The sequence below is a fragment of the Phacochoerus africanus genome, chromosome 8 (assembly GCF_016906955.1).
Source record: "Phacochoerus africanus isolate WHEZ1 chromosome 8, ROS_Pafr_v1, whole genome shotgun sequence".
NCBI lineage: Eukaryota > Metazoa > Chordata > Mammalia > Artiodactyla > Suidae > Phacochoerus > Phacochoerus africanus.
The window spans coordinates 28,807,387-28,828,542 of NC_062551.1; the positions used below are offsets into that span (position 1 = coordinate 28,807,387).

The 21,156-nt window shown below is 51.9% G+C and overlaps 1 protein-coding gene across 1 annotated transcript in view; it reads right to left on the minus strand.

Moving 5' to 3' along the window:
* SMPD3 (sphingomyelin phosphodiesterase 3) overlaps positions 1 to 21,156 on the minus strand; it is an 85,071-nt gene that overhangs the window by 44,207 nt on the left and 19,708 nt on the right. The gene's annotated exons all lie outside the window — the stretch shown is intronic.

The window sequence follows — 21,156 nt, forward strand, 5'->3', positions numbered from 1 at the left end:
CCTTGAGGTGCAGGTCCAGGCACACTATAATTATTGCTTAATCATAAATGTAGCTTGATGGGGATGCATTCATTCACACACAGGTTGCTGGAGGCATTCCGCGAAAACAAAATGCAGGCAAGGACAACTGTCCCCATCAATTTGCAAAATTCACGTCTGAGACAGTGTCATGGAAGTGCAGAGAACCCTGCTTATAGGCATAAATTAAAGGATAATTTATGCCTCTGAAAAGGATAATTTAAATGGTCGATCACCTCTTTTGAAAGAATACTTTGAGAATATGTCTCTCTCTTTTTTTTTTGTCTTTTGTCTTTGTTGTTGTTGTTGTTTTTGTTGTTGTTGCTATTTCTTGGGCCGCTCCCGAGGCATATGGAGGTTCCCAGGCTAGGGGTTGAATTGGAGCTGTAGCCACCAGCCTACGCCAGAGCCACAGCAATGCGGGATCCGAGCCACGTCTGCAACCTACACCACAGCTCATGGCAACGCCGGACTGTTAACCCACTGAGCAAGGGCAGGGACCGAACCCGCAACCTCATGGTTCCTAGTCGGATTCGTTAACCACTGCGCCACGATGGGAACTCCCGAGAATATGTCTTTTTAAAAATTTACTTCACTTATTCCCCTCCTCTTATCAAAAAGGGATTTTGGAGGCTTATCACAAAAGATATGATGGTGAGGTTATTAAAATAAAAATGGAATATTAGGACCCAGTCAGAAAAGAGAATGCAAAACTTCTAGCTGCAATGACTAACCTTACTTCTGTAATCAAGTTCTAAATTAAGCCCTGAGCTTCCTGGAATCCAAGGTGAAAAGGGAAAACATTTAGGTTCAGTTACTAAAATGGACAAAGTATGTCAATTCATGAATATTTAATTAAATAATTATTTATGAACTTATAAAAGCAAGTGAGGCAGAGGAAACTTCTCAGGAAATGGGGGGATATTTTTTAAAAATAGTTAAAAAGAAAAAGATGAATTCTGAAAATTTTTTGTGAGAGGCAAAGCTTGGGCAACAAGACCGACACATTCATTAAGATCTGGGTGGTTGAACCTGGGGTGGCTCTGATTCAATCAGTTTATTGCTGAATAAATCACTTCTATGGTGAGCAAGTCAAGGCTATGACCAGGGCCTGGGCATTTGGTGTGTCTGGCCTGTCCTCAGGAAGAGATGTTTCCTATTCCTCGGTCCTATTTCTCTGTACCAGTGCCTGGTACCTTTTGCACATAAAGAACTTAACCCTGGCTCTGTCTCCCCTGAGTTGAGAACTCCAGGAGGGCATGGACTCCGTCCCAGCACCCCGGGACGTCTGTCTCCTACTAGCAGCCACTCGGTGCTGGATGCTAAGAGCTCACAAACTAAAAACGGTAAAAGTACTACAAAATGACAAACGCTATTTGCCACTTAGTGGCAGCATTTTTGCAACTCTTAACAGCAATGACTAAATCTGCCAGTTTTTGCTCAGAATTCCTGGATGGACCCTCCAGGGGCAGGTGGGCAGTTTCGGCGCGTTGGATGAATGGGTACAGCTGTGATGTTGGGCTTCTTTCCAGAAGCCTCTGTCGTGGCCCTTCTGATGCAGCGCTTACCCCGAGGCTCTGCAGGCTGGGTCAGGTCCCCTAAGGGCTCTGCCAGTGGATAGGTGGCAGGGATAGTGGAGCTGGGGAGGGGCCCTTAGTGACAAGGCTGACCTCTCTCTAGCTGTCTGCCCAGCAGGCTTGAGGGTGGGAGTCGAGCAGGCACTGCATTTTACCAGCTAGCTAGAGTTGCCTTTTTCTTTCAATTACTCAGTGCAGATTCCTGTGCTGCTCTAAAGATCCTTTGTGTTTCACCGTTTTGTTTGAAGTCCCTAGAGGGCTCATTTTGGCCTTGCAGAGAATGCCTTTCCTGAGTGATGGAGCCCTGGGCTCAGGTGGACAGGGTCTCATGGTGGCTCCTGAGGTCAGCTTTGCTGAGGGCAGATGCCCCTGTGGGAGGGAGAAGGGAGGGCTGAGGGTGGGCTTCGCCATCCACAGACTCAGGATGGTCCCACCCACCTGATCATTATTGCCATTGTCACTCCAGATGCCACTCTGAGGTTCAGACACAGATGATGCATGGATTCCCCTCCCCCAGCAGGTCTCACTACTGCCACCCAGTCACTCAGGGGCTGGACTGTCATATTTTTCCATGCCAAATCTGGCCCCCTTTTGCCCCCCCCCCCCCCCCTTTATTAGAGCCATACCCGTGGCACATAGAAGTTCCCAGACTAGGGGTCGAATCATAGCTACAGCTGCTGGCGTGCGCCACAGCCACAGCAACTCGGGGATCCGAGCCACATCTGTGACCTACACCACAGCTCACGGCAATACAGGATCTCTGACCCACTGAGCAAGGCCAGGGATCGAACCTGCATCCTCATGAATTCTAGTCTGATTCGTTTCTGATGCACCACAACGGTAACTCCCAAATCCGGCACCCTTAAGTGAAGGGGTTAAGAATAAACAGAGATGGTCTACTGGATTTAAATCAGCCTGACATTGGACACCTAAGACTCAAAAACCTCTGAGAGCACAGCACGAGCCTCCCTGACTAAATCCTCATTTTGCTGCAGGGTTCCACAGAGAATCATTTTACCTGTTTCTCCACCACCATGGATGGAAATACTGGCGTAGATCTTAGTTTCTTTGTTTATTAATTCCAAAGTTTCCCAGATGTGGAGAAGGACTTGTAAGCCAGATGAAGGGCCCAACAAGTAATTGAGGTAAAATGGGCAGTAACAGCTGTGGCGTTGGTCGCCCTGACCCTATCAGGGATGGAGAGACCTTAGGCAGAGAGAAGACACCTTAGCGGCAGGAGCATGGCCTAGGAAGTGTCAGGCCCGGAATTGCTTAGGCTCTGCAGTGGATGCTGTGAGTTCTGCCCAAGCCCAGAATCAGCTGATCATCATCATTGGCTGCTTCTGTGGGAGTGGCAGGGGCAAGGGCGGGGGCGGGGGCGGGGCGGAGGTGGGGAGGTGGCTGCTGCTGTTTAACATTAAAGTGTAGAGAGAGAGGCTGGCAGGAGAAGCCAGCAGGAGGAGACCAGGAGGCCTAACTGGTCTAAGGTCAAAGGTCAGAATGCCCCCTTGGGTGTGGGGGAGGGCCTGCATGCAGCCCTAGTGTGGTCAGACCTGCAGGGAGGGTCAGCTCAGTCTCCCTGCTCCCCCAGGCCCGTCCTGCCAGGACCACCTCCATCCAGTGATCAGAGACCAGCACAAACTCCTTGAACTTGGTACTGGGCTCTGCCGTGGGGTTAGAGTGGGGAGCTCCGGTTATGGGGGTCGTGCCGCCTGGCCGTATAGGGGCTGAGAGCTGGGGTCTGAGGGCCACTCCCCGACACCCTCCACCATCCTCTGTCAAAGTGACTGATGCGGTTCAGAATGGAGGCTTGTGGTGCCAACACTAGCCCCTGTCCTGACACCCTATTTAGTGGCCCCAGCTTCCCCTGCAGGCGTGGACGGAGGGGTGGGGAGTGAGGGGTGGGAGGGGAAGGGATGGAGGATGGCCAGAGGCTGAGTGACGGCTGGCTAGGCCGCCCACACGATGCGATACTGGGCAGGTAGAAGTGATGACGGATAGTGACCAAAGGAGACAAGGCCCTCACAGCCAGCATACGGAGCATCCTTGTAAAACCAGCTGGGTCGCTAAAGTGAGCCCCAAGCCTTACCTCAGTTTTTGACTCTAATATGTAGCTCCTAATGCCCTACCTACTTTGCCCTGGTGGGCACCCATGGGAAGTGACTGTGACACTCTGGGGATGCCAGGGCAGTGGGACAGCCATCGAGAGGTGCCGAGAGGTGGGAGCTGGTGGGTAGAAATGGAAATAATAGACCCAAGGAATTCGGGAGTCTGATCATTGGGTTTGGAGATAGGGCGGCTGGGAGGCCCGTAAGCTTTGAGCAGAAATGAGGGTGTTGAGGATGTGTGTTTTGTGACTCGCGTTTGAGAAGACAACCGGCAGCTGCAAATGTGGTCCTGGACCAGCGGAGCTGCACAGGCAGGAGGCTGATGAGGGTCGGTTGCAGCAGGAAGTTTATGAGCAGCCAAGGGGCATTAGCTGAGCAGAGGAAGAAGCCAGAGATAGCGCTGTGGGAAAGTGGGCATCTAGAAGCAGCAAGTGATGGGAGGAGGAAAGGCAGGGATGCTAGGGCAGTGCGCGCTGGAGGCTGAGGAGGCAGCAGAGGCAGGCACTGGGGAGAGCTTCATCAGAGGAGACTGGGGCACCTCCCTGGGAAAGGAATAAGGCAGGCAGGGCCTGGAGCGCAGAGTATGAGGAGTGAGTGGATGGTGAGGACATGGAAGAAGATTTTACTGTCAAGGTCCCCCCACAGCAACCTGTAAGAACCATGAGTCCCACAGGCCAATGCCCAGTGCTCAGATACACTGCCATTCCTGGCTGCCAGACACAACCTTTGGGAGTGGGCAGAGGAAGCCCACAGCCAGGACAACAGCCCCCAAACCACCTAACACCAAACATATATGAAAGATCAAGATCAGGAAGTGCCACAGATTTCCAGCCACTTCTACCTCTCCAAACATAGCCATGAGTCCAGAAGTAAACAGAAAGCATCTCTATGCAGTCAGAGCGGCTGCCAGCGCCCCTCCAGTACCAGCCATGCTAGTGGGCTTTGCTTGGTACAGAAAGCCCCTGAAGCCCTCACTCAGAGCCAACCTGCTTTTAGTTAACATGCACTTCTGATCAACATCGCAACCTTGTTTCAATTTTTTACTTTTTAAATTTTAATTTCATCTTATTTTTGCTTTTTAGGGCTGTACTCGTGGCATATGGAGGTTTCCAGGCTAGGTGTCAAGTTGGAGCTGCAGCTGCCAGCCTATGCCACAGCCACAGCAACACGGGATCCAAACCGTCTCTTCGACTTACACCACAGCTTACAGCAACGCTAGATCCCCAACCCACTGAGTCAGGCCAGGGATCGAACCGCATCCTCATGGATACAAGTTGGATTCGTTTCTGCTGCACTACAGCAGGAATTCCTGGTTTTGATTTTTTAAAAACTCAAAATCAAGAGAAAAAAACACAAGGTAAATGGCTCTTCAAATCTTCAATGTGTGAGATCAAGGGGAGGGTTTGACCTGGACAAGACTGAAGACTGACAGTCTGTGATTCCCACATTCCTGTAGAAGGAGCTCAGTTATGAAGACGTGGTGGAATAATATCCCGTCTCCATTGCCTAAGAAGGCAGGGAGTGTATGTAAATGTCAGGAAGTAGTGATTTCAGAAGTTTAGGCTCTTGAGAAGGGAATGAAAATCCATCTATTGAGAACTTACCATCCACTCACCAACCTGAATCCTGCCAGTAACTATTATCCTGACCATTTTATAGAAAAGAAAACAGACTTCGAGAGCTGAAGTGATTTGTCCCAGCCACACTCTGAATGCTTTTCCCACGTCACCCTCTGCTTCCCTGTAGTTCTCAGCGGCTACCTGTGTGGAAAGCCTGCTGTGTGATAATAAGTGAACCCACTGGGCCTGAGCCCCGATGATGCCCTTGAGGGTGGTGCTGATGCTGGCACTTCCCCGCTGGCTCCCGCCCTGGCCTCCACAGCCTGGGCCACTCTGAGGGGTTGGGGGGACCACCCTACTTCTGCCTCTAATCCAGGACAAAGCTCCCCTCTTCTCACGGGGGGATGGTAAGCGACAGAGCTCTTGCAGCTGGAAGGCAGACCAAGAGCTGCCAGAGCCCTGTCATGGGGGGTAGTTTTGTGAACCCCATCCCTCAGGGAAGTTCATTCCTGAAGGGCTTTGATGCTGCAGCCTCTGTTTTTCATTCCCTAATCATTCAGAAAAATACATCCATTTCAGTTTATTCAAAACAGTGGAAAATCATTGAGATTTTTCCTGTGTAAAGGTCAAACTATAAAAAGATAAGTGGACTTGGAGAAATCCAGGCTAGTCACGAAAATGTGGCAGTGTATTAAAATGGATCCAAAAAAGGATTTAATCCTCCTTTGGAAACAGCTCATAATAATCCCCTCTCTAGTCTTCCCCTATGTGTGTTAAGTTTCTGTTTTTAAGTTCAAGGACAAGTGACTTTGTATGGGTGGAGCATGGGCTGTGCAGACCAGGGTCCCGACCTGGAATCTCTGACCAGCTGCTCCACACCAAGTGTGAAGCCTGGAGCAAGTACCCTCAGCCCCTGAGCCTCAGTTCCCTCACGTGCAAAATGGGGAGGATCCCCAGTCTCGGTGCCCTCCTAGTGGCCTGGGGTGCTGCCTGGTAAGGTGTAGGCCTGTGGGCATCTGAGAACCTTCCCTCTAGCCTATCTGTGCCTTCCACCTGAGAGGTGGACAGGAGCGGCCTGGCTTGGCCTGCTGGCGATACCAGATGCTGCCGGACCGTAGCCCAGCCTGAGACAGTTCCCCTGTTTGGCCTCCTTCCCCGCCTCTGGTCCCCAGACGTTTCCAGACTCTGACAGAGCCCTGCCGTATGGACTTGGGTGACCGGTGAAGGCTTTGCAGCTAGAAGATAAACAAGTATCTGTGAGATCCCCATCATGAGGACATTTTAAAGGGCACTCAGTAATTCAGCTGCTTTTGTGAAGCTGAGCAAGTGATGAGGAGTGACAGAGTATTTGAAAACACAGCCTGGACAAGAAAATTTTGGCTTTCCTCTTCATTAAAAACTTGTAGAAAATCTTTAAGAGTGTCTTTGGGAAGATAAGGAACAGCTGTGTCCCCTTGTCTTTATCAGATTGACTCCATCTCCGCTCAGTTTTGTGCAGCCCTGCCTGTGGCACAGACCCAGTCTGGTGACTCCCACATCAACACCCCCGCAACTGGTGGTGAGAGGATGGGATCTGGGAGGTGCAGTCAGGTTTCTTGGTGGCAGTCCCTCCAAGACGTGGGAGGCTCCCACAAATGGGGTTGGCTTTTATTTCTTGACGTGTGCCCAAGTAGGAACAGAAGAAATGGCAGAATCTGTAGGGAGAGTGCTGGCTCTTGGCTCCAGCCACCAGGGGCGTGGCAGGAGATGAGGGAGGCCGGCAGCAACCAGATCCCGCAGCCATCAGATGGAGAGAGCGACCTGTCTCATTTGTGTTCTACAAAGGTCACAGGGGCTGCAGGAGGAGAAGGGCTCAGAGGCAGCAGGGCCTGGTTGCCTTGGTCACCCAGGGACAGGGTAGCTGGGAAGCACGAATGATGAACTGGAAGATCTGGTGATGTGGTGGGCAAGGGGGGAATGGGCCTGGGGGGAGGCCTGGGCTCCTGGGCAGATGCGAGGGCTCATGTTGAGATGAGCTGGGGAGGGTGGTGTGGCTGTGGGTGTCTTTGGTGAGTCAGGGTTGGGCAGGTAGAAACTGAGGCACTGAGGGACATGTGGGTGGGCTGAGATGCCGTGGGACCTAAGTGTGCACAGTCAGGGAGAGAGTCAACCCGGAAAGAAAAGTGCATGAGGCCAGCACCCAAGTGGACGAGATCCCACAGGGAGATTGTAGGGTGAGGCCCAAAGAGGGAATCACGGACATTCAAGCTTCAGAAAACAGACTCCTTGGAGAAGTGTAAGGAGCAGGCAGAGGGGTGACTGGGAGAGCAGCCAGGGGATCCCACAGAGACAAGAGTCTGCAGGGGTCTGGGGAGGGTGGCCTTAGCCAGGTGGGTCCTGGCTGGTGAAAGTGTGGGTGATCGAAGAGGGACTGGGCCCCACTAGCAATGCCGAGGCTCTTGCTGTGGGCTCAGCCAGCTCTGCAGGTTTGCAGATGGTCTGTTTTCCTGGATAGAAGGTTGCAAGTGGGCTCCTTGGGAGTTTCCAGGAGATCTGTCAGTGGAAACTTTATCCCACATCCTAAAGGACTTTTGTTTTTGTTTTTGTTTTTTGGTCTTTTTAGGGCTGTATTCGAGGCATATGGAAGTTCCCAGGCTAAGGGTCAACTCTGAACTGTAGCTGCTGGTCTATGCCATAGTCCGAGCCTCATCTGCGACCTACACCACAGCTCATAGCAATGCTGGATCCTCAACCCACTGAGCAAGGCCAGGGATCGAACCTGCGGCCTCATGGTTATGGGTCGTGTTCATTACCCCTGAGCCACAATGGGAACTCCAGGACCTTTTTAATTTAGATAGAAGTGTAACCAGGGATGCTCTGTTTATATTATTTTAATCTTAACTTCAAAAAATACTTAGAGCAAACTCTTACTTTAAATGTTAACACGAGATTCTATTTTACTCTTCTTTACGCTCTTCCAATGAAGAGCCTCATTTAAAAAGATCTACAAATTACGTATTTAACTTGTAGGCTCTTGGAGAGTCTACCACTTGGGCTTTTTTTTCAGGTCACAAGAGACCTATCATAGACCATTAGGTATTTAATGTGACATGCTCTGCTTTGCAAAGTAAAAGAGAAAAAGAGAAAGGGCGGTTTTGGGCTCAGATACAGCAGCTTCGCCCCCAAATGTGTCCAACAGCCTGATTTAGTATTAAAGCTCTGAAATGATTGATTATCCATTAGGGTGGCTATTTAAAGCATTCATCGAATCAGAGTCAGGCAAGGGCAGTTAGGCGAGGCCAGGCAGAACCAAATGGAATCTGAATGGAGCTGTGAATTCTGCCTTCCGTGAGGCTCTGAAACCCGATCTCCATTAGGGAAAGTAACAGGTTGCTGTCGCCTCTGTGCCTCGTGATCAGGCAGGTGTCAGCTGTTTCCTGTTGGGCCCTGATCAGGAAGGCCCCCTTGTGAATGAAAACTCCTGGGGCATGGCTCAGAGCTGGACCCTTTCCCCTCGCTGCACCTCACCCCTCCCTTCTCCCATCTCTCCCTTGTCCCCTGCTGGTCCCCCCACCCCATCTCCCTTCTCTGGGGCCTCAGACCCTGAACTGTCCTAGGCCCACACCCCTGCCCCACTCTTCCCTCCCCATGCCACTGCAGCCGCCCCAGCGGGTCCATCCCTCCCGACCCTCTCATCCAGCACGTCACTGACAAACTGCAAAGTCTAAGGCCATTGTCGTCTCCTAACCCCAGCAGGTTTTCTCTTACCGGTACCACCCAACTGGTCCCCTCACTCTGCTTCCTCCTTGTATGCTTAGCAAACAATTTACTTTGGCAGAATGACCAGGAAGCAATATACTGCTAAAGCCAAGCGCCCGATGCACCTTTTATTTCTGAGGTTGTGTGTGTAGGTAGGTGCGCCTTCGGCAGGTGTTGGGCAGTTTCCAGGCTGAAGTTATCGCTGCCCACGCCAACCAGAGCAGCCCTTGGGCTTCAGCAATGTCTGCGTGAGGTTGTCAGCAAGGCGATGCTACACTCCAGGGGCACCTTGGCTGGTCCTAGGCCTGCCTTGTCCAAACCCAGGTGAAGGGCCTGTGTCCCTGGAGGATGTGTCAGTCCCCACAAGAGCTCCCGTGGCTAGAGATCTCCCCAAGGATTGCTGGGGCACTCAGTCACAAATGTTGTGCCCAAGGGCTCTTTGTAGTGGCTGCTGTGGTGTCTGCCTAGATCCTGTCTTTGGGGCTGGCACATCTATCCCCTAGATGCCGGGACTGTCTCACAGCTATGTCCCTCCCCAGAAATGCCCTCAGCCAAGGTGAACTGACTCAATCAGGATTAAACTCCTTCCCTGAGGTTGGCCTGTGGCCATGACTAGCTGATGGGCAGAAAGCACCAAGGCCAGGCCCCTTGGCCTCCATTTGGGACAACTCTCCATCTCAGCTCCTGAGTTCCCCATGGAACTGCTGAGCCTTCTGTCACAACTACAGCCTGGGTCAGTTTCTCCCTCTGCCCAATCCTGCCTTCTTCACGTCCCTGCACTCACCATCGAGTCTGCGCACAACTCAGGGAAGCCAGTCTAAGACAGCGGCCAGGGCTGAGCTCACAGAGACAAGGCTGACCCCATGCCCCTCCAGGAGCCCCCAGCTCCCAATCCAGAGCCATCCTGGCCCTGCTGTGCTGGGGCTGCTGAGGTGTTTCAGTTTTCTACTGCTACACTCAAGCCTCCCTAAGAGGTAACCTGGGAGACTTTTGTTTTTGGACTTGAACTTAGAACACTTGTGTTTCTTTGGGCCTTTGGCCTGTGTTTGATTTGTGTTTATGCTGCCTGCACTGACTGGGGAAGAGACTGAGCTTTCTTGCCTTTGGCTGCAAGGAAGCTTGGCCCCCCATCCAAGTGTGCCAGGCACAGCTGGTGCCTTCTGAGTTCCCATAGCCCACCTTCCTCACTATTGTTATTTGTTGCTTTGCTGCATCACACAGCTCCCTCTGAGCTGCCTCAAGGTCTGTTTAGAATGAGATAGGGTGTTAATGAGTAAACACACCCATACAGCGTTAGGGCTGTGTTGTCAGACCTGGCTGCTGGTTACCAGCTGGGACATTTGCCAAGTCACAACTTCTCTGAACCATAGTTTCTTCAGCCAGGCAGTGGGCCTGATGCCTACATCACAGAATTTTTATTTTATTTTATTTTATTTTATTTTATTTTATTTTATTTTATTTATTTGCTTTTGATGGCTGCACTCATGGCATATGGAAGTTCCCAGGCTAGGGGTCCAATCAGAGCTACAGCTGCCAGCCTACACCACAGCCACAGCAACGTGGGATCCAAGCCACATCTGTGACCTACACCACAGCTCACAGCAATGCTGGATCATTAACCCACTGAGCGAGGCCAAGGATCAAACCCGCATCCTCATGGTTCCTAGTTGGATTCGTTAACCACTGAGCCATGATGGGAACTCCCCAGAATTATTTTGAAGATATGTACAGTAAACACTTGGCTGATACATATCAAGTGCTCAATACATGGAAGGCGTTAATAACAATTTTGAAATGAAATCACGTTGCTCTCACGAATCTGCCCTACCACGTGGTCTTATCTCTTGTCCTCTCCCCTGTCATGTGCTGGCTGTTAGCCAAGGTACATTTCTGGGCTGTTGGGTTTCAATTTCCGGTGGGAGACGGCCACCTACCCAGGCACCCTCAGCTCACAGCAGACTGTGTGGACCAGCAGCAGGGTCAGTAGAGATGTGCATGGATTGTTAACTCCTGGCAGGTGGATAAACAAGTAAAACACTCAGGCTATAAATGAGTGTGTACTTGGCTGGGAAAAAAACCAAAACTAAATCTCTGTGTGGGAGTTCCCGCTGTGGCACAATAGGATCCGAGGTGTCTTGGGAGTACTGGGATGCAGGTTCACTTGCTGGCCCCACACAGCGGGTTAAGGATCTGGCATTGCCAAAGCTGCAGCTTAGGTTGCTACCACAGCTAGAATCTGATCCCTGGCCCGGGAGCGCCAAATGCCGAGAGGCGGCCAAAAAATTTTTAAAAAGGGGGAGGAAAAAACCTCTGTGTAAACTGAGCCTTTGGAAAATGAAAAAAGTTGTGATGAGAAATTGGCGATGAGTAATTTAACCGAGACAATGTAAATCTAGGCCTTTGAATACTTTAAATATAACCATCTGATATAAAAAGAATTGCACTAAATTTTTTAAAGCTGAGATCTTTCCTGGGGTGAGAGACTCACTTTCCTGTAGGGACATGTTCCCCAAAAGGCAAGTGGAAAAGGCAAAGAATAACATCCATGTCGGCCTCACATCCCCCTCCAGCCAGCTTTGGAGGATTCTATGCATTTCGTAGCCTGTGCTGGTGCCCCATATGCCGCAGTTACTTTGCAGACCAGGTTGGAACCCATATTGGAACAGAAAAGCCCATTTTAAAGGGGTGGAGGCTTGGGAAAGATCTTTTATTCCTTTTTTTTTTCAGGGCCACACCCACGGCATATGGAAGTTCCCAGGCTAGGGGTTGAATTGGAGCTGCAGCCGCTGGCCTACGCCAGAGCCACAGCAATGCTATATCCAAGCTATATCTTCAACCTACACCAGAGCCCATGGCAATGCTGGCCCATGCAGGAATAGAACCCGCATCCTCATGGTTACTAGTCAGTTTTGTTACTGCCGAGCCACTGCAGGAACTCCTTTTATTCACTCTCAAGGTGACTCTGTCCCTTTGTAAATGCCACATGGGCCTGAACCTTGGCCTGGAGCTCATCCAAAGATGGGTGTGAAACTGGAGTTTCTGGTTTTTCTTGGGGCTGAGGAGTCTGGAGCAGGAACCACTCACAGGCAGGAACCATTCACAGGCAGGTCTCTTTGGGTGCATCCTATTTAGGAGGAAGGGGAATGGGTTGAAGGCAAGATGCTGAGGAGGTGCAGGTGAAGAGGAAGCCCTGGTGGTCTCTTGTAGGAGTGGGCCTCAGGAAGTGGGAGAGGAGCGAAGAAGTAGGGGGAGGCTGGGGTGAGTACCTGGCTGGCCATTGACTCCTGGAAGGGTGAGGGGTTCTGGGCCACCCCCCTGGGGCTGGTTTGGGAGTGGCCAGGTGAGACTGGGAGGAAGCTGCCTCAGAGCTGCTACAGCCACCAATGAGACAGGGAGAAGATTGGGGTTGGTGTCCCTGAGCCAGGGTCCCCTGCAGGGCCAGCTAGAAGTTCTGGGGCATGGACTGAGCACATGAACCAGCATCAGGACTTTGGGTCAGTCCTCAGGAGCCTTCATCTCCAGCATCAGCCAGTGCAAGAGGACAATTGATGCCCTACTCTGTCACCCATTCTTGTCTACCGCCTGTGGGGACAACGTCCCCCTCTGTCCACAGCCTGGGGAAGGAGGCAGGGTTGCATTTTCAGACTCTTTCAGCATCTATTGACTGTTCTCCCTAAAAACCTGGTACCTGCACATTTCCTTGCACATCCATCAGAATTTTGATGAGTGAAGAAACCCATGTTTTCATCTCGGTAACAGTAAGTTTCGGGAGTTCCCATCGTGGCGCTGTGGAAACGAATCTGACTAGGAACCATGAGGTTTCGGGTTTGATCCCTGGCCTCAATCAGTGGGTTAAGGATCCGGTGTTGCCATGAGCTGTGGTGTAGGTCGCAGATGCGGCTTGGGTCCACTGTGGCTGTGGCTGTGGCTGTGGCCAGCAGCGGTAGCTCCGATCTGACTCCTAGCCTGGGAACCTCCATATACCTCGGGTGTGGCCATAAAAAGGAGAAAACAAAAAAACAAAAACAAAAACAAAACAGTAAGTTTCTTCCCCTCCTATGGAAGGTAGAGGGTCAGAGATGGCCAGGGACCCCTCCCTGCTGCCTGACACTGCAGATGCCTCAGGGTCCTGTTCCTGAGCACTGGCTGATGGTGGTGGTGGTGGTGGTGATAACGAGGCACCCAGCCTGATCCTCAAAATGAAGACAATGTCAGCAATGATAAAGGCAGCATCAGAGAATGAGGGTGAGAACAGACTTTGGAGCCGGACTGCCTGGGCCTGTATCCTGGCTCCACCTCTCACTGGCTCTGGGAAACTAGAGGTCACTGAACTTCTTTGTGCCAGGCTCCCTCATCTGTAAAATGGGACTCAGAGTAGCTAATTATGGGATGTGTTTAGATGGGTGCCCGGCACGTGGTAGCATCCTTACCACCTATTGCTGTTCTTACTCCTTTTGAGGTCATTGCTGTCGGCACACGGCCTTTTCATGTACTGTGTCATTTGCATCTCACAATCCTATAAGGGAGAAGGTATGATTATGATTATTTCTCTTTACAGCTGAGGAAACTGAGGTTCAGAGAGGTTGACAGGCTTGCCCAAAGATGCCCAGCCTGCTTCGGAGACTGTATGCTCTTCCACCTGTCTAATACTTTGCAAGGCTGTACAGCCTGGTTACCCAGGATGACAAGGGACACTTCATCATTACCTGACTGTCCTCCCCTTAGCCCTGCCCAGCGGGATGGGAGGTTCTACCACCTCCATTTAATGCACGGAGATACTGGCCAGGTGAGTTAAGTGGCTCCTACACAGGCCTGCCTCCCCCAGCCGAGCTGCTTTGGAGCTGGCTGATCACGACTGCTCTTCACAATCACCATTTAAATGCTCCGCTGCATCCATTGTTCTGTGCGTGGAGGCAGCTGCCCCACAGGCCATCCCACTTGGCGCCATGGCAGTGATTAATAAGGATATTCTGCGTTCACGGGAGGCCTCTCAGCTGAGGCCTCAGAGTACTTTGCAAGCATTAATTAAGCTTCATGGTGGTGGCTCAGGTACGTGGGGGCCCTGGATCCACTTTCCATGTCTTTAGCTGATGCAGAAAGAGACCACACCACTCCCCCAGCAAGCCATGGCCTTCAGCCTGGCCAGGCCCCAGTGGGCAGTCGTCGTCCCTGGAGTCTAGCCAAAATCATTTGCAGAAAAAGTCTTCCTGCGTGTTCTTCCAGACTTCAAAATAATAACCAGCACTCAGCAGCTGTTTCCCATTCGAGTTAGGGTCAGGCCAACAGCTCCATGGCTGGGTCCATCCGGTGCCACCCACCAGCCCCCTAGGTTACCTCGGAGCTGATGGAGCTCCTGGTCTGCCTGCCGGCTGTATCAGAACTGGCTGTACCTGCATGCGGGACCTTGGGGGTCAGGCTGGTCCCTGCAACACCATCTGTACCGCATCCCCCATCCTCCACCCCTCATCTGCTTCGCCTCCATTCCCAGTTCTGCCCTCACACATCTGCCACTTGCTTGCTGTTTTCTGACATCCTGGAGCTTGTGGGGATGTGGGAAGAGACCGCATAACTTGGGTAGCGAGCTTGGGCTTCCACCCAAGGATGTGGAGGAACCAAAAAAGGGAGGGGCATGGTCAGCTTTGTGCTTTGGGATGATGTTTCAGGGAGATATGTGTGTGGGGTGAGGGATGCCAGAGGCAGTGAGGCCAAGAGAAGGCCATGGCAATGAGCCAGGGGAGCACTGAGGGGGCTCCAGTTGGCCGTGGTAGTTGGGTGGAGAGAAGGAGCTTGAGGGGCATTTAGAGAGGAGGTTGACAGGACTTGGTGATGCACGTGGAGGCAGCGTGAGAGAGGAGGAGCCCTAGACGACCCTCTTGGCCATTAGATCCACTCCGCAGGGCATTTGTGCCCTCTCTGTCCAGTGCTGGGCTTAGTAAACTTGTGACCCATTTGGCAGTGTTAGTACAAACTGGTTCCCCCAGCTTCCCCGGAGAAGCCGTGTCAGGTGGAACAACCAAGCCCAAATCCCTCGCTCCCAGCTCCCGTCTCCCAGGCACCATCCTCTCTGGCTCTGCCAGGGAAGGAGTCCTGACACTGAGCTCAGCCTCCATTCCTGGGCCACGGCCTTGCCAGGTCACCACTGAGTTGACTCAGTGAGCCTGGGGGTGGGCATCTGTTTCCCAGGTGGCTCGTGAAACCAAGGCTCAGGGGTTCAGTGACCTGCCTGCAGTGAACTGAATGGTGGCCCCTGAAAGGTGTCCATGCCTTAAACCCTGAAACCTGTGAATATGTTACCTTACATGGCAGTAGGAACTCTGCAGATGTACTTAAGGATTTTGAGCTGGGAGAGGAGCCTGGATTCTCCAGGTGGGCCTGGTGGAATTAGAGCAATCCTTATAAAAGGAGGCACGCCCGCCAGAGGGGGAAGGAGGGGATGGTGAAATGCGAGCTGCGGGGGTGCGCTTTAAAGATGGAGGAAGGCGCCACAGCCAAGGAACACAGACGGCCTCTGGAAGATAGAAAAAGCAAGGGGGCGGATTTCCCCCCAGAGCTTCCAGAAGGAGCGCCAGCCTGTTGATGTGCGTCCAGTGAAACAGATTTCCGGCTTCGGACCTCCAAAACTGTAAGATAATAAATCCCTCGGCATTCTTCCCAGCATCCTCCGACTACATCAGCAGCTCTCAGCAGGAGGTACCATGTATTCTGGGTGAGAGGAGAGGTTTGTTTTGATCGTGCCCAGGCCTTCTCACAATCAGAACCAACCTCTTTCCTTGGCCGGCACTGGGGAAGCCGTAGGTCCGGGCCTGGCCCTAGCTTGAGCTGTGACTTGCATCAGGTGCTTGAGAAGGAAGGGGCTGGAAGAGAGTGGGAGGCAGAGGATAGGTAAGTGCTCAGAGGAGGAAAACAGAAATTCCCTGTGGTCACAAAAGTCTGAGCCTCAGCTGCTTGAGGGGAGGGGAGAAGTCGGGCTGCGGGGATCTTTTGCCTCCTACTGAAGGTGTCTGTTGTAGTTGGAAGACGCTGAGAATTTGGGGAGAAGGGGGAGGGAACTTCTGAGGCCCAGATCTGAGATGACTGCAAATTGCTTCTCCTCAGTTTAACCTCCAGGGAACAGAGGGTGACTCTGCCTCCTGTGGGCGGACCTGCCACCAGGAAGGAGGTGAGCCTCGGTGGGGCTGCACTGCTCCTCATTAAAATGAGGGGGTTAATGTTAGGATTTCTGAGGCGCCTTTCAGCTTAAAATATCAGATTCTCCTTGACAAGGAACAGTTGCTTTAACCATTGTCCGTATACACGGTCCCACCTTGGTTTATGGGACCTTGGTTAATGATCATTCATCCTGTCCTGGGGTGGGAGGGTGCTTTGCCATCATCTTCAAAGTTATGTGCTCTTTGATCCTCACAATCCCTGAGGCAGGAACTGGCATTGTCCCATTTTGCTGTTGAGGAAACTGAGTCTGGGAGAGGTGACCTGATTGGTTCAAGTTAGCTGGCAGGGCGAGGATTTTGACTCGGCTTTTCTAGCCTCCTCCTGGCTTCCTTCGGGACACAGAGTGGATCTCCAAGATCATCCTGGTCACCCCTGTTCTGTGACCCTGCTCTTGTGAGCTGGAGACTTTTCCCAGGATACCACAGGGAGTTAGCAGCAGGCTGGGCTGGGCCTTTCCACCTAGGGGTCGTATCCCTGCACCCGGACCCCTGCTTTGAGCCTGGACAAGGCCAGGTCCATCCCAGTGACCCACTAACAAGTATTTCCTAAGCTCAACGCTATTGCTGGCTCTGTGGGGAGCACTGAGCATGGAGGAACAGGCTGATGCAGAGGAAGCAAGTCATGGAGGCTGAAAGGGGTCGCTCTGGAGCTCAGCAGTGCTTGGCGGGGGTGGGGTGGGGGCTGCCACTCAACAGAGCAGCATCAGGAAGAGGGGCCATCTAGAGGTCTCTGTTGGGGGTGGGCAGCCCACACTGGGGTAGACATGGCCAAAAGCAAGAGGGTAAGAGGTCGAGGCGACCAGGGGCCGGGGCTGGGGAGGCCTCCTGCCCAGCCAAGCACTCCCTGCATAAAGCCCGAGGATCTGGCTCCACCTTCTCTAGGTATAACCTTTCCTTTGCTTCACCATAGGAAACACCTGCAGATCCCTGGCTGTGCCCTTCAGGGTTTCAGGTGTGAATTTGAGGGGATTGGGGGATATTGGTCAGCACATAGCATGGTCAGCATGGCAGGTTGGTGCCCAGGGCCAGGGGGTGATCACAGCCCTCTGTGTCCTGACCATTGGGACAACCTTCTCTTCTGATTCCTCTCTGTAATGCCATGTCCTCACAACACTAGAGTTCCTGTGTGCGCATGACAGAATGTAATTGTCCTACAGGTGCTGTCTCGGGGCTTTAATGCTGAGCCTTCCCCCGGGGCATCAACCCTGCTCTTCTGCCCGCTTTACTCCCACCCCCATATGGTGTCATGGGAGCTGCAGGGGAGTAAGCAGCTCCCGAGACCCTCGTGACTCCTGGGCACAGTCTTTAGAGCTTTGGTTTTGTGTGCCGGGGCTGTGGCATCATGGAAGTCAGGTTGGACCCAAGTCTACCATGACTGGGTAAAGTAACCTCACTTTGGAGCCCCAGCTCTCACCTATAAGGGGGCTGAGAGGAAGAAATGAGAAAACCCAGAGAGAATGTTTCAGCACTGGGCCGGGCACCCGAATGTTCAACAGAGGCTGTGTGGTTCTCCTGCAAAGCTGCGGTCTTAGTTACACACCAGAAGAATATCCTTAAGAAATGAGCCCTAATAAAAGGTGTAGAAACCTTAATAGAAAGGTGTGGAAGAGAGGCCTGGGTCTCAATCAATGGAACTCTATCCACAATGGCACTCACCCCCACTCATCATCAGCCAGTGGGCTTACAGGGCCAGAATCAGAACCTCTGGCTTCAGGCCCTTGATTGTCAAGCCTCAGCACACAGGGAATAAAAAGTTAACCTCATGGATGTCCCTAGAGGTGCCCTGCAGTCAAGGCTGGAACCGATGAGGGAGGAAAGAAGTAGGCTGCTTGGGGTAGAGGCAACATGGGCAGGAGCCCTGCATGCCAAGAGGGTCTCCTCCAGCCAGAAGGTTCAAAGACTCGACGTGAAGAGTCAGTGGCTGGGTTTCTCCCAGTGGGGAAGTTCCTCATCTCTCCAAGAGAGTCTTTGGGTCCTGGGGTGCATGGCAGGAGCGGAAGGAGTACTCAGCTGGATGCCATGAGGACAGGGAGAGCCTCCTAAGGAGCCAGAGGCCTTAGGGTTCTGTTGGCCACTGGGGCAGATCTAGGATGGGAAGAAGAAATAACAAAAAGCGGGGAGCCGGGAGGACAGAGGCAGGAAGGTGGAAGCTCCATGGGAAGCACCAGTCCTGAGCTCTTTGGATTCTTACAGCTACCAGGAACCTATAGGCTGGGAGGCTGGTGGACAGTAAACAAGATCTTTGGCCCAGGCCCCACCTGGGCTAGTGCTGAGGGGTGGGGTTTTGAAGAACAAGCTGCCCTGCTGAGAGAGGCTGAGGTACATGCCCCTGGAGGGACAGCACCTGGCTTTGCAGCCCTCCTCTGTTGTCTTAGGTTGCAAAGAAGCCAGTCACATGTGTTTCCCTGAAGTTGGTGATGTGCCCTCAGCACCGAGCCTGGCATTTGGGGGCACCCAGGGGCGTGCTGAGTGAAGAATGGTTTTGACCGAAAAAGGAATGGGGACCTCTGATTCTGACCATGGACTGGATTTTTCTAAGGAAAATAAACATCAGAGAATAGAATGAAGGTAAAAATAAAATAGAGGCTCTATTTTAGACTATCTTATCTATTGTACTATTAACAGTCCTATCCCATTTTTTGCAAAGTACGAAGCAATGGTTCTAAACAGGATTTTTCTATGATCGACCATCCAGCCAACATGTTTGCTGAGCGTCTACCAAGATTCCATGCAGAACCAGGTCCCGGGGTGCCAGACACAGGTACACCCACCAGGAAATGAATGTTGATTCGATTACCTCATTTGGTCTATGACAACCCCATTCATTACGGGGACTGGGCACTGGAAGCAGAGCAAAGAGTACTGAGCTGACTGGCCAAGGCCATCCTGATAACTGGTTCATGACCATTCCAAGAAGTTCCTCTGGGATTCCCCATGGCGACCTCGAGCTGACCCCTACCTCGCCCCGCGGCTCACCATGACCCTTTGGCTCTTACAGAAGTGACTCATTGATGGGATTTTACGGTGACAGGTACTGAACATCTGGGGGAGAGATAGGCTTCAGAAAACTGTGAAACAATGAAAAGCTCTTAACAATTGATTTAAAATCAATACAGTGAGGAAATAGCACCCGAAATAGAAATATCCCCCAGAGGCCGAGGGACAGATCCACACTCCTCGTGACTTCCTGTCACTGCACTCATTTCCCAGTCCTGATCGTGTTCGAGGATTTAAATCCCTCAGACAGACTCAGGCGTCAGCCCTGTGCTGTTCGACACTTGATTAATAACCATAACTACCGCTATGGACCGCTTCTCTCTGACAGGCACTTTAGGCTCACTTCTGCCTTCCGTCAATCCACTTTGGTCGAGATGATTTTTCCCATATAGCAGGTGCAGAGGCTGAAGCCTCCTAGGGCCACTCAGCTCTCAAGTTTCAATCACGGAAACTTTGGTTTGTCTGATTCCAGCAAAGATGATCTCCTGCTCTGGTCAACAAACTTGCAGATGGCAAGGAAGAGCTGGGGAAAATAGGGAAAGCTTTCAGTCAAAGACTTGGGCCCCTAAAATATCTTGAAGCCCTGGGCAGCACTGTCCACTAGAACTTTCTGCAGTGATGGAAATGTTTCGTATCAGGGCCATCTGTAATGGTAGCCGCTAGCCACACATGCCTGTAGGGAATTTGAAATGTGGCTATTGCGGCTGAGAAACTGAATTTTTAATTTAAATCGATTTAAATAGCCATATGCTGGTGGCTCCTGTGCTGGACTAAGACTGTACGTAGGGCTACAGGGAGAAACCAACAGGATGATTCTGGGTCAGGATCTGTATACCTCTTGCATTTGGGCCATAGGAACAGACCAGGGAATTGAAAATGACCGGGGCCCAAGCTGATGCACTCTGAACTCGGGCCTCATTGGAGGTCTTTGGAGGCTCCTCTAGATGTAGGAGCTCCTCTAGATGTAGGAGCTGAGACATTAAATCAGAGAAAGGGAGGAGGCAGGGGCTTGGAAAGCGAAGGCAGGTAGAAGATGGGTTCATCTGAGGACCCAGTCCCTTGTCATCTGAGCTAAAGCCTCATAAATGTGAAGGAAAGAAGGTTTCTTAGCGCCAGTTAAGGGCTCTGCCCTGGAGGGAAGCACCTTCCTGTCCCTCTGCCACATGCCCTAGACTTCCTGTGAGCTGTGTCCCCCTCTGTCCATATCCTTTTCCTTTGTTTGCTTTGGGGCATCTGAACAGCCTGTGCCTCATCCTGGGAGCTGAGAAAGAAACATCACCGTGGAGACAAACTCACTTGACTCCACTTACAAAGGCTAACGGCCCATGATTTTCTAGCTCAAAAGCCCTTTTGCTTCTGTGAGCCATGTCTGAGGAGATTTGGCCATGGAGAAAGATAATAGGAAGCTGAAGGCAATAAACTGCTTGTGATCAGAAAGGCTCAGGACCAATCCCAGACAAGGCCATCGGTGGCAATACTCTGAACAGGACAGCCACACAGACTCTGGTTTGCAAAGTGAATGCACCCCTCAGGCCACTCCCCCTACAGCCTGCAGATTTGGGGGCAGCAGGTGCAACAACGGAAGGGCCTGGACACCTTGCTTCAGAGAGGCATCCTGCCCTGGGCTTCCAAAGGCTGGGGTGGATTTACCCTCTGTCCTCACACTGTCTTGAGTCTGGACTAGAAAGGGCAGGAGGCAGATAGATGAACTAGCCACAGCCCTCCTGGGAAGTGATGCTGAGTCTTGGGACCTCTGACTCTTTTTTCTGTTCTGATGGTGGAAGGAGAAGGAAGGGTGCCCTTGGGAAGTTTGTAAGACACAGTCCCTGAAGTCTCCCATAGCCTAGAGACCTCCTTCTTCTCCCCAGCCTAGACTTGGGGCCAGAGAGAGTCGTACAAGGACACGGGTAGCCCCCGTGTTGTGTACACATAGCCCAGAGGAGGTCATGAT